Source organism: Mustela erminea, chromosome 5 (genome assembly GCF_009829155.1).
Source record: "Mustela erminea isolate mMusErm1 chromosome 5, mMusErm1.Pri, whole genome shotgun sequence".
Classification (NCBI taxonomy): Eukaryota; Metazoa; Chordata; class Mammalia; order Carnivora; family Mustelidae; genus Mustela; species Mustela erminea.
This window is the reverse complement of record NC_045618.1, coordinates 86,479,066-86,491,046: the sequence shown is the minus strand read 5'-3', so window position 1 is coordinate 86,491,046 and position 11,981 is coordinate 86,479,066. Positions and strand designations below refer to the sequence as shown.

The window sequence follows — 11,981 nt, the reverse complement described above, 5'->3', positions numbered from 1 at the left end:
TCCTTCTGCCTTAATTTCCATATCTACAAAACAGGAGTAATAATAAAACCAAGAGTTGTCATGAACAGGTGAGATCATGCATGCACAGCTTTTGAAACTGGCCCAAGGGAAGTGCTCAGTAAATGTTAGCTGTTACTACTGTATAAAACCAAGTCTGTCTTTGAAAATCTTTAGCTGTCATAAACGTCCCTCTCTCAAGAGCCTTACTTTTTTTAGTGTTTTTAGTTATGTCAGTGTATGTATTTCCATAGTTGCAAATTAAACATTTAATAAGATGCAGCTACAGTCAAGGAGCAGATATTTAGGTCAAGAATTGTTTGGCTGCAAGAGATCAGAAATCTACCTAAAATAGCCTGTAAATAGGAAGTTGTTAAAAAGAATCAGAAATCCATGATGCCGAGTGATATGGAGCACTTTTTCATGTGTCTGTTGGCCATCTGGATGTCTTCTTTGCAGAAATGTCTGTTCATGTCCTCTGCCCATTTCTTGATTGGATTATTTGTTCTTTGGGTGTTGAGTTTGCTAAGTTCTTTATAGATTCTGGACACTAGTCCTTTATCTGATATGTCATTTGCAAATATCTTCTCCCATTCTGTCAGTTGTCTTTTGATTTTGTTAACCGTTTCCTTTGCTGTGCAAAAGCTTTTGATCTTGATGAAATCCCAATAGTTCATTTTTGCCCTTGCTTCCCTTGCCTTTTGCGTTGTTCCTAGGAAGATGTTGCTGCGGTTGAGGTCAAAGAGGTTGCTGCCTGTGTTCTCCTCAAGGATTTTGATGGATTCCTTTCGCACATTGAGGTCCTTCATCCAGAATTTAACTGCAAGAAGTATAGCCAGACATTGTGGTGTCTAGGAGGTCATCAATAGTTCATCTCTTGATCTGTGTCTGCAGTGGCCTCTGGCTGTTTCTATGTCTAGTTCTGTCTCTGTCTCCTACCTTCCTTCTTTTCTGCTCGCCCTCTTCCTGTGTCTCTTTCCCCCTCTCTCTCTCCTTTGTTCTTTTTCTCTTACACCCAAGCATCTATGCATCTGGTTTATTCTATGTGGACTCATTCCTCTGAAGGCCTCTACATCACTGCTTCTCCACACAGGGCAACATGCTAGCCCTATCTCCATAGCCTTGGCATTCATGCCTTTGAGTTGCCATGGTGCAAACTCAGCTCTGTAGAACCAGCTCTGTAGAACCTCACAACTCCACTGACCCACTTACCTCTTGGTATCTCTTAGCTCAGCTCCTGAGACTGAAGCTCACTCAGCGTGATAGGGGTCTCAGGCAGTTGTGGCCAGGATGACGGGGCAGGACCTTCTCACAGAAATAGGCAGTATGCATGCAACCTCACGTAAGCATTTGCAGAAGCCTGGACAGTGGAGTCACCTGGTAGAAAATGGGGGTTTGGGAATCATTCCCAAGAAGTGGATGTGGACTAGGTATATTCCCTGAACATCTTTATTCTCTGCAGAACAACTCATCCTTCAAGACACAGTCTCGCCTGATGTGATCCAGTTTTAGAGGTGAGCTACAAGCGGCTGCTCCTCAAGTCTCCATCTGGTTGTCGTAATCACCATCCTGCCTGAATGGCCTCCTCTTGGGGGTATCAGCACATTTTACTACCACCACGCCAAAGATACAATAGGAAAGACGTCATAAAAACGATCAATTAGAGAAAAAGGTTGACAGAGGTGGGGAAAAAATCTAGAAAAAAGGATCAAATAGTGGTCACTAGTCTGCCCTTAAATAAATGTCCCGAGTCTGTTTCTTGACCCTCTTGGCAGTAGAATAAATTACTAAATCATGCCTGATGGTCCCAGGATCTGTCCATTAGAAGGATTTCCTTTTCCCATCATCCTTCAGGCCTTCTGAAAGGCATTAGAGTTGACATGTCTCCACTTCAGTAAGTATTGTCTGGGACCAGCATCCTTTCTACTTGAGTCAGAACCTCCAGAAGAGACTAGGACCAACACCATACTGCTTTGAGTTGGTATAGGTGCCTTGTTCTTCTGATAACTGCCCCAGAATTTTAGTGAGCTTTCAGCCATTGTCTTTCTTGAGTAGTACATCCTTGACTAAAAGGCAATGCCAGGAATTTCTGTGGGGTTAAGCCTGCTTCCTTGATTACCAGGCTACCTTAATGACCATTCCCTCAGGATTTTTGTTATTTTGGCTCTTCTTAGACCCATCGTTCTTAATGGCTTTGTCCTCAAGAGAATAAAGGAGGCAAAGTGGAAAAAGGCTGCAGAACAGGAAGCACTTCTTCCATAGTCTAGCCCTAAAAATCCCTTCCCACCACAGATTACATTCCAATCTAAGGAAGTGATTTACTAGGGGTCGGGAGTTAGCATGGGTGATAGTAATCAACATGTTTATCCTGCAGAAAAGGGCTAGGTTTCACAGGCTTTTGTAGTTACTGCTAGATATCTTCAATTGCTAGGCTCCTGAGCCCTGAGCTGCTCCAAATTCATGAGGAGTATCTGAACCTCACCTTCAACAGTCTTAGTAGAAAAGACTTCCCTTTATGAAACAGATACATAAGCCCTGTCTTTCTCTATCTGCTTTTAGCCACACAACCTGGTATAGAAGACTTTTCACCACTGCATTTTAATCACACCCACAGGGAATTAACCCACTCCTACATTTCGACATTTGACAACTTTTAAATCTGAAGCTTTGTCTTTACTGACGTGGTTTGGGGTCCCAAGAGTTTTGGGACAATTGCTTAGCTACTGTGCTGTCTGTTACCTCCTTTCTACCAGTTTTCCATGAATAGGGAATCCTTTCTGCCACTCCTGTCTTTGCCCCATCCCTCTGCCTTGACTCCACAGCTAGTTCTTCCTTTTCACTCAGAATCTGTTACTTGCAATCCCATTGCTAGCACTAATTTCTGTTTTAGGAATTTGTTGTTTTCAAGAAACAGAAACCCAACTCTAACTTAAGTAAAGGTTTTATAAAGAATATGAGTAATTAAAGTTGTAGGAAGTTCAGCCAGATTTTGTCACCATCTCCCCCTCACTGGGTCATGTTGTCTGGATTCTGAATATCCTTTTCATTTTGCTTGACCTCTCTGAAAATGTCTTCTTTTCTGCTGTTTTGCAATCTAGTTTTGCATAAGACTTTGAGGTCTTTGGTGCTGCTATCTCTGATCTAGCTCTTTGGCTCTGGTGCCCCCTATTTGTTTATTATGATTCAAAATCTGAAAAAAAGAGGAATTTATATTCAAAACTGTCTACCCCTGCACCAATTACCTGTGGCCTGAGTGTTAGGATATCTAAGAACAAAAAGAGGCACGTGCACCCAGTCCTTTGAGGAATGAGGGGAACTTCCAGCAAAGAAAGCATGGGCCAAAACTCTGCCCCTGTGATCCAGGCTGATGAAAAGTCCTGTGATCTAGGGCTTTATAAAGTTTTTAGTTCTCTAAGAAATACTCCCCTATCTCCATGACTTTATCTGAGATACTACATGGGTCCACTGAACAAAATTTTAGCTCTGGATTTCTTTTTTTGAGCAGTTCTAACTTTATAAAGATTGGTATTTCATGACTTTTAGTCTTAATATTCTCCAATGAATAAAGAGAAAATGTGCTTTTAAAAACAGAATAAAATATCCTTTAATTCCCATATAGGTACACTGGACCCTTTTATAACTCTAAGATACATTATGGGATCTCAGTGATTTAATTCTTCCTACATATTTTCAAATATTTTATTTCATCATCCCAGGAATTATTCAATCATTACTAATCAATTATTTCCAACTAGACTTTAAAAAACTAAAATAGTAAGGAAATGGAAAAATGATGGAATACCCTAGAAGAAGAATGTAATAGTATGTAATAGTAAAATAAATGATCATCCTTCAGTTTTCATATAGCATTGCCCAAAGTATTGCATTATATTTCAAGAAGATACAAAAATTTGGAGAGACACGATCTTTAGAATTTATTGTTTTGGGTTTTTTTTTAAGGCTTCTGGTTGATTATAGTTAATACTTTAGAATTCTTTGTTTTGATACAGTGGCAAGTAGAAGGAAATTAACAGAATTTCTACAGTTATTAAAGGAATCAAAAAGTAAATGCAGAGAGAGAGCAGTACTTGACACCCTAATATTGCTGATGAGATTGGCATGCAAGCAAAATCTCAGACTATGAAGTCTAGGTTGCATACTCTATTTTTTTTTAAATTATTTTTATCCTATTTTTAGTATATTCATAGACTGTATATTCTAAATCTGTTTTCTCAAACTTACGAATGGATGAGTGAACCATATATTTCTAAGGACAGTTAGAAAATCTGGTATTCTCATCCATTTACTCAACAGGATGGGCTTCACCATGCAAATTTTACAAGGACTTGGACCATCTAATTTTGCTAAATGGGCAGTGTGGCTATATTCTTTCACTTTTTATGATGTTTATGCAACAAAATTTACTTGATACAATTCTTAAGTTGAAAAATGCTGAAGACAGCTATGTATACAAAGGTGACTGAAAGGAAACAAGTGATGTGGAAATGAAAATATTACTGGACTGGTCAGTGTTATTGCTTATCAATCTAAAAATTAAAATGTTTTTTCAATAATTGCCATCCTTCTTCCAACAAAATCATGTCATCAGTTCTGCATTTTCATGATGCAGGTATAAGAAGAACCAGCAGTATAAATAAGCTTGAACCTAATAAAAATGTATTTGAAATCTGGAGTTACTATTTATAAGCCGGATATGTTCCAGGTTCACACATGGCAAGTGATGAGTGGTTGGTCACATTCAACTGACATTGTATATATATATATATGTGTGTGTATATATATATATATATATATATTTCATTCCACATATACATACACCTCTAAAATATATGTGTGTGTGTGTGTGTGTGTATATATATATATAATCTTCAAAGCCAAAATATATGAAATAAAAATTGTGTTTACAGCTTAAATTCTTATTCAGGTTTCTAACTGAACTACCCCCTTATACTTGGTAAATTATTCATTAAATGAATTAAATATATATATATTTATTTGAAGATTCATTGGACCCAGATGGTAAATGCCAATGACTATTTTTCCTGGTATATTGAAAGTTAAGCTGCATTTTTAAAATCTGAAGATCTTTGTAAAATTCATATATGCCTAACAATTTCTTATAATGATACCAAAGTAAAAAAAAAAAATCATATACATAGGCAAGGGGCTAGCTAAAATTACTTTCAAAGATTTAATTTTAAAAAATGGTTCCAAGAAATTTAAGACCTATGAGATCACTTCCTCACACACTTCTAGGAAGCTTTAGTTAAAAGGAATGAATAAAACTGTGAGAAAATCCTTAGACTGCAAGAGGATCGCATGCTTCTGCTTTTTAAAAAAGTAATTTAAGTAGCTAGCACACTGCTTTCCCTGTGTAAAAAGTTGGGATCATTCCAAAAACAACCCATCCTTATAGGACAAAATGCTTCAAATGTTCTTACTTACCTCTTATAACTTGCAGCTCTTGGTAAGCACAGAACTGTCAGAGGAATTTATTACTGTGAGTACTATTTTCGTGTCTTTAAATGGCCTTTCTAGGATGTCCTTTACACTGCTATAAATCACTAGAAAATAATTTTTTTCCAAGTCATTTTTTTTTTTAAGATTTTATTTATTTGACAGAGACCACAAGTAGGCAGAGAGGCAGGCAAGAGAGAGAAGGAGAGAGAGAGAGAAAGAGAAGCAGGCTCCCCCCTGAGCAGAGAGCCTGATGCGGGGCTCCATCCCAGGACCTTGGAATCATGACCTGAGCTGAAGGCAGAGGCTTTAATCCACTGAGCCACCCCCCACAAGTTATCTTAAAAGCATGAATATTGATATAAGTTTAGATTATCAAACAGAAGGGTTATTAATAGATTTTGCTACTCTAGAATTGTGGAATTAGCTCTTTTTTTAAAAAGTATGAACTATTTCAAACATACAGAAGAGTATAGGCAATAATAAATATCAAACCACCACCCAGTTTTAACAGATGTAACACTTGCATTATATATATCAAGTTTATATATATTTATATATATATTTTTTAAGATTATTTATTTATTTGTCAGAGAGAGAGAGAGTACGCCAGCGCACACCAAGCAGAGGGAGAGGCAGGCAGAGGGAGAAGCAGGCTCCCTGTCTAGCAAGGAGCCCAATGTGGGACTCATTCCAGGACCCTGGGATCATGACCTGAGCCAAAGGCAGAGGCTTTAACCCACTGAGCCACCCAGGTGTCCCTCATTTCTTATTTTTAAAGGAACAGACCGAGTGCAGTTATAGCAAAACCCAATTGCCCCTCACTCCTTCCTTTGTCCTCCCTCTCTCCCTCTCTATTTTATCAGATGGAACCATAATCCTAAATTTTGTAGGCATCATCCTTATGCATTTTTTTACTATTTTTTAACATATTACATTAATTGTATCATCCTTGTATTTGCTACTTTTCACTGAATACTGTTTTTGAGGTTTGTTTGTTGTTTTTTTTTTATTTAACAGATAGAAATTACAAGTAGGCAGAGAGGCAGACAGAGAAAGAGGGGGAAGGCAGGCTCCCCACTGAGCAGAGAGCCCGATGTGGGGCTTGATGCGGGGCTTGATCCCAGGACCCTGAGATCACAACCCGAGCCGAAGGCAGAGGCATTAACCCACTGAGCCACCCAGGTGCCCCCTGTTTTTGAGTTTTAACCACATTGATTTTTGTAACTATAGCTTGCCTATTTTAACTACTATTTAACACTGCAAATATATATGTAAACTAGATTGTGTCCTTCATTTGGGAGACCTCATGAGGGACACCAAAATTGTTTCTTCTCTTTTTAGTTCTTGGACAGTACCCCGAACTTTGCAATGCAGCTTCTGGAGTGGTAGCTTTTTATGCACATAGCTTCCTACCTTGGAAAACGAGCTACCCTAGAGATTTACTTGAATGTTATTTTTAAAAAGGGATGCAAATTATTTCTAAATAAAAATATTACAGATAGAACTGGACAAACCTAGCAGGTGACAGGAAAGTATAATGAAGCATAAAATGTATGTTCATGTTTAACTGTGACAATTCTGTTTCTTTCCTGTACTGTCTCAGCTGATTTTAACCTTTAGGGCTTAATAGCATGGGAAGTGTGCTTTGAAATTCACTGTTGCTAAAGAACTTTAGCCTTCATGTAGCTGCCTATTAAATAGCTGCTATTCACTGCCTTTTTTCTTCTTCTTGCTATTGGAATCCTGATCTCAATACAAAGACAAGCACAGATGAACTCTCATGCCAATGAACAAATCTGGAGAAAAAAAAATATGACTGATGCTTGAAAAGTCCTGGCCTCTGACCTTTATTTGCCTTTATAAGGTAAAGTTGGGAAAAGAGAATTGAAAGGGCATTCTGTTAACCTTAGCCTGTCATCTGAAGCTGTCAGTCCAGTGTACAAAGATGGAAAAATAACAAAAAATGAATTATGGAAAATGTATTCACTGAACATTTATTGAAAAAGAAGCACTACAATGGGGCTGCATATACACAGATACATAAAACTGATGGAATCTCTGCCCTCAAGCTTTAATCAATGTATGCCCTTATCCACAGCACTGACAACAGCCCCAGTTGCTCCTTTTCAAGAAAACTAGGGGTATCTGGAAATGTTCAAGAAGAATAACTAACATAATCAAGAGAATCTTTTTATAAAAATTACAGAAAACGTCTACTCAAATGGCTTAAACAATGAGGGTTTATTATTACACACAAAGAAAAAAATTAAGATTGCTTAATTCACTAGTACAGTAACTGTTACTGAAGACCTAGATTCTTCCCATCTCCCTGCTGTCACCTCAAGTCTTCATAGTGGCAGCATGGCTGCCACACTTCCAGGTGTCACATCTGCAGCAGGACAGCAGAAGAAGCATTGTGGGACAATGGCAGCAATTCTTTTCAGGTGTCTCTTTTCTTATGAGATGCTCTCTTACATTTCATTGGCCAGAACTGTATCACCCATGCCTTCCTAAACCAATCACTGGCAAGGGGAATTAAAAATATCGAGCACAGGGGTGCCTGGGTGGCTCAGTCGTTAAGCGTCTGCCTTCAGCTCCGGTCATGATCCCAGGCTCCTGGGATTGTGCCCATGTTGGGCTCCCTGCTTGGCCAGAAGCCTGCTTCTCCCTCTCCCACTACCCCCACTTCTGTTACCTCTCTCTGCGTGTGTCTCTCTCTGTCAAATAAATAAATAAAATCGTTAAAAAATATATATATCGAGCACACACATGCCAAATGTTCTCTTATTTTTAACTGAAAAGACAAATACGAACAAACCAAAGGCCAAGTATTAGGTAAAGCTCAGGAATATGCATACAGTGATATAGATGCAAAATTTAAATCTCTGTGTTAATAAACTGATCGACTAATTTGTTTTTAGTGTTCCCAGCAGACTACACTAGCTATCTGCTACTGGGAAACAAGATCAACGTTGGGAGGTGTCTATTCCCCAATAAAGCCTTACTGATAATTTCTTGCTCTCAGCAAAATAACTACAAATCTAAAATTCCAAATGGGAAATGTAACAGAAATTAGCCATCACTCAATATTTAAACTCCTACTCATTTCATCAATGAAACACCATTACCAAAAGAACACTTTCTTCTTTCAAGAAATACAAGTACATCCCTGACTGTTTTATATTTTGCAAATAGCCAAATTTTACGTTTTATGTGGATGATTAGAAGGAATTCTTCTTGGATTAAATAATACAGCTGACAATAGGGAAATAATCCCTTGAATCTGTAGAGTACTTTATGCTTTCAGAGTGCTTTCTCATATGTTAATCTGAATTATATCTCATTCTTAGTCTAGGAAGGGGTAAACAGCTGCGAAATTAATTCCTCATTTTTTAAATGTGAGAACTGGGACATGTCAAAAGTTAAAAGATCTGCCCAAAGACTTTACAGCTAAGTAGTTAAATAATCAGGATTAAAGTCAAATTACTTCAGTCCTAATTCAATGCTTTTGGAGCTATTTAACAAACTTTCATGTAACTCAAAATTATTTGATACTGTTAAAAACCTAGTTAAAAAACTGTAAAAAAAAAAAAAAAGTTGGAATCCCTCTTGTGAATAAATAAAAATATAACATCTTTTAGATCTTATCTTTTTCAACTTAGACGTAGTTGTTAGGTCCCTGAAATCTCAGGGCCTTAGATATATTAGGTTCAAAGTGTTCCTTTTTTTCAAATGGTCCTATCAAAAAAATAAATAAATAAAAAATAAAGTTTAAAAAATGGTCCTATTACCTCTCCTATTAGAAACTGCTTTATATTTCATATAAACTCAGAATCCAGCAGGCCTTGGCCTAGACACTTGTGACTTTAAATTCTATTTATGCCCCGATTCTGAAAGAGCCAAAGTCAAATCTAAAAAAAGAACAGGATTACAAAAAAGAAAGATAGAAAGAAAAAGAAATAAAAAGAAGAAAAGAGGGGGAAAAAAGGATTATATATAATAAGACCCTCAATGACAAATTTGAGAAAAATCTCACTAGACAGGACCTTGTGTAGGAAAAACTACTCTTCCTATTTTCCTGGATTTCAGGAGGATTAAAAAAATGAAGAAATGTTTTAAATCTATCACCCCTTACCTCAAATCTTTGAAAAGTGATGGATAGGTGATAGGAAATTATGTTTTCCTAACAACAGCTAGCCTCCTCAAGGTCCCGGAAACCTTGCTTCCAAAATTCCATAGAGACTTAGCTATCCTGAACCTCCTCCCAACTTGAAAGTATATAATCAGTCACCTGTCCCCCCTACCTGTGCAGCTCTTCCTGCCCACAGGTCCTGTTCCTGTGCTTTAACGAAACCACCTTTTGCATGGAAGACACTTCAGGAATTCTTTCTTGACCATGTGCTCTGAACTCCAACATTCCCACATCACTATCACCTCAGTATGAGACACCCCACACCATTCTCTCCTAGATTACATCCAAGTCCTCCAGGGGTCCCCCTGCTTCTGGCCCTTGCCCCTCTGTTCTGTATTTATAGCAGCCAGAGTGATCCTTTAAAATAAAATTCAGTTCACATCACATCTTTGCTGAAAACCCTACCATGGATTTTTATTTAGTTCATTCAAGAGAGACAGCAAAATCTCTCCAAAGGCCTGTAAGGTCCCCTGATCTGCCCACTCCATTCTTTCTCATCTCCTCAGTATTCCTCAGCACCTTGCTGCCCGGAATGCATCTGCCATACTCCTGCCAATTAGCATGAAACATTCTTCCGCTAGACTGTGTCCCAGAGCCCCTTCATATCTGTGCTCAAATCTCACTCTTCATGTGGGGAGGGGGTCAGTTGGGCCAGCAAACCGACAAGGCGCGGGTAACATTTGAATTTCAGAATTTCGGATAAGCAATGAATAGCATCTCAGCTTAAGTGTGCCCCAAATACTGCATGGAAAAAACCGTATATTTAAAAAATTTTTCATTGTTTATCTGAAATTTACATTTAACTAGAAATCCTGTGTTTTGCTTTTTTCTGAATCTAGCAACCCTACAATGGGTTCTACCCCCATCCAAGTATATCATGTCTTCCCTCTCCCCCCAGACTCCAGATTCCTCTCACCTGCTCTATTTTTCTTTTCTCATAACACTCAGTTTCTTCTAACCAACTACATAATTTACTTAAATATCAGATTTACTGTCTGTGGAAAACCATGTTCCAAGACAAAAGTAAGATTGAATTTGTGGTCAAAGAATTTTATTTTTTGGCATATTTCTTTTCCACTGTTTTGAAGAGTTGAAACAGTTGGAAGTTTTTCATGAAAACTCTTGGGGAAACTAGGCATGTCTATCTCTTCGCTCTTACTATTCTTCCGTATCTAATGTATATATGTTATATATGTATACATATGTTAATGTGACTGATTCCCATTTACAGCTAACCCTTTGCTAGAAACTGTAGAAGTCTGTCCTCCAGAAAATGCACCAGACACTTAACTGTCAAGATAGAAAATTCCCATGGAGGGAAAACTACCTTAAAAAAAATTCATTTCGCACATTGAGGTCCTTCATCCATTTTGAGTCTATTTTTGTGTGTGGTGTAAGGAAATGGTCCAATTTCATTTTTCTGCATGTGGCTGTCCAATTTTCCCAGCACCATTTATTGAAGAGGCTGTCTTTTTTCCATTGGACATTCTTTCCTGCTTTGTCGAAGATTAGTTGACCATAGAGTTGAGAGTCTATTTCTGGGCTCTCTATTCTGTTCCATTGATCCATGTGTCTGTTTTTGTGCCAGTACCATGCTGTCTTGATGACGACAGCTTTGTAATAGAGCTTGAAGTCCGGAATTGTGATGCCACCAACGTTGGCGTTCTTTTTCAATATCCCTTTGGCTATTCGAGGTCTTTTCTGGTTCCATATAAATTTTAGCATTATTTGTTCCATTTCTTTGAAAAAGATGGATGGTACTTTGATAGGAATTGCATTAAATGTGTAGATTGCTTTAGGTAGCATAGACATTTTCACAATATTTATTCTTCCAATCCAGGAGCATGGAACATTTTTCCATTTCTTTGTGTCTTCCTCAATTTCTTTCATGAGTACTTTATAGTTTTCTGAGTATAGATTCTGTGTCTCTTTGGTTAGGTTTATTCCTAGGTATCTTATGGTTTTGGGTGCAATTGTAAATGGGATGGACTCCTTAATTTCTCTTTCTTCTGTCTTGCTGTTGGTGTAGAGAAATGCAACTGATTTCTGTGCATTGATTTTATATCCTGACACTTTACTGAATTCCTGTATAAGTTCTAGCAGTTTTGGAGTGGAGTCTTTTGGGTTTTCCACATATAGTATCATATCATCTGTGAAGAGTGATAATTTGACTTCTTCTTTGCCGATTTGGATGCCTTTAATTTCCTTTTGTTGTCTGATTGCTGAGGCTAGGACCTCTAGTACTATGTTGAATAGCAGTGGTGATAATGGACATCCCTGCCGTGTTCCTGACCTTAGAGGAAAAGCTTTC

General features: G+C 37.9%; 1 long non-coding RNA gene across 1 annotated transcript in view; it reads right to left on the bottom strand.

The window, feature by feature from the left end:
* Positions 1 to 813: 813 nt before the first annotated feature.
* LOC116591288 overlaps positions 814 to 11,981 on the bottom strand; it is a 76,463-nt gene continuing 65,295 nt past the window's right edge. The window contains exon 3 of the long non-coding RNA XR_004285934.1: positions 814 to 1,374. This is a non-coding gene — a long non-coding RNA (uncharacterized LOC116591288). The remainder of the gene's footprint in view (positions 1,375 to 11,981) is intronic.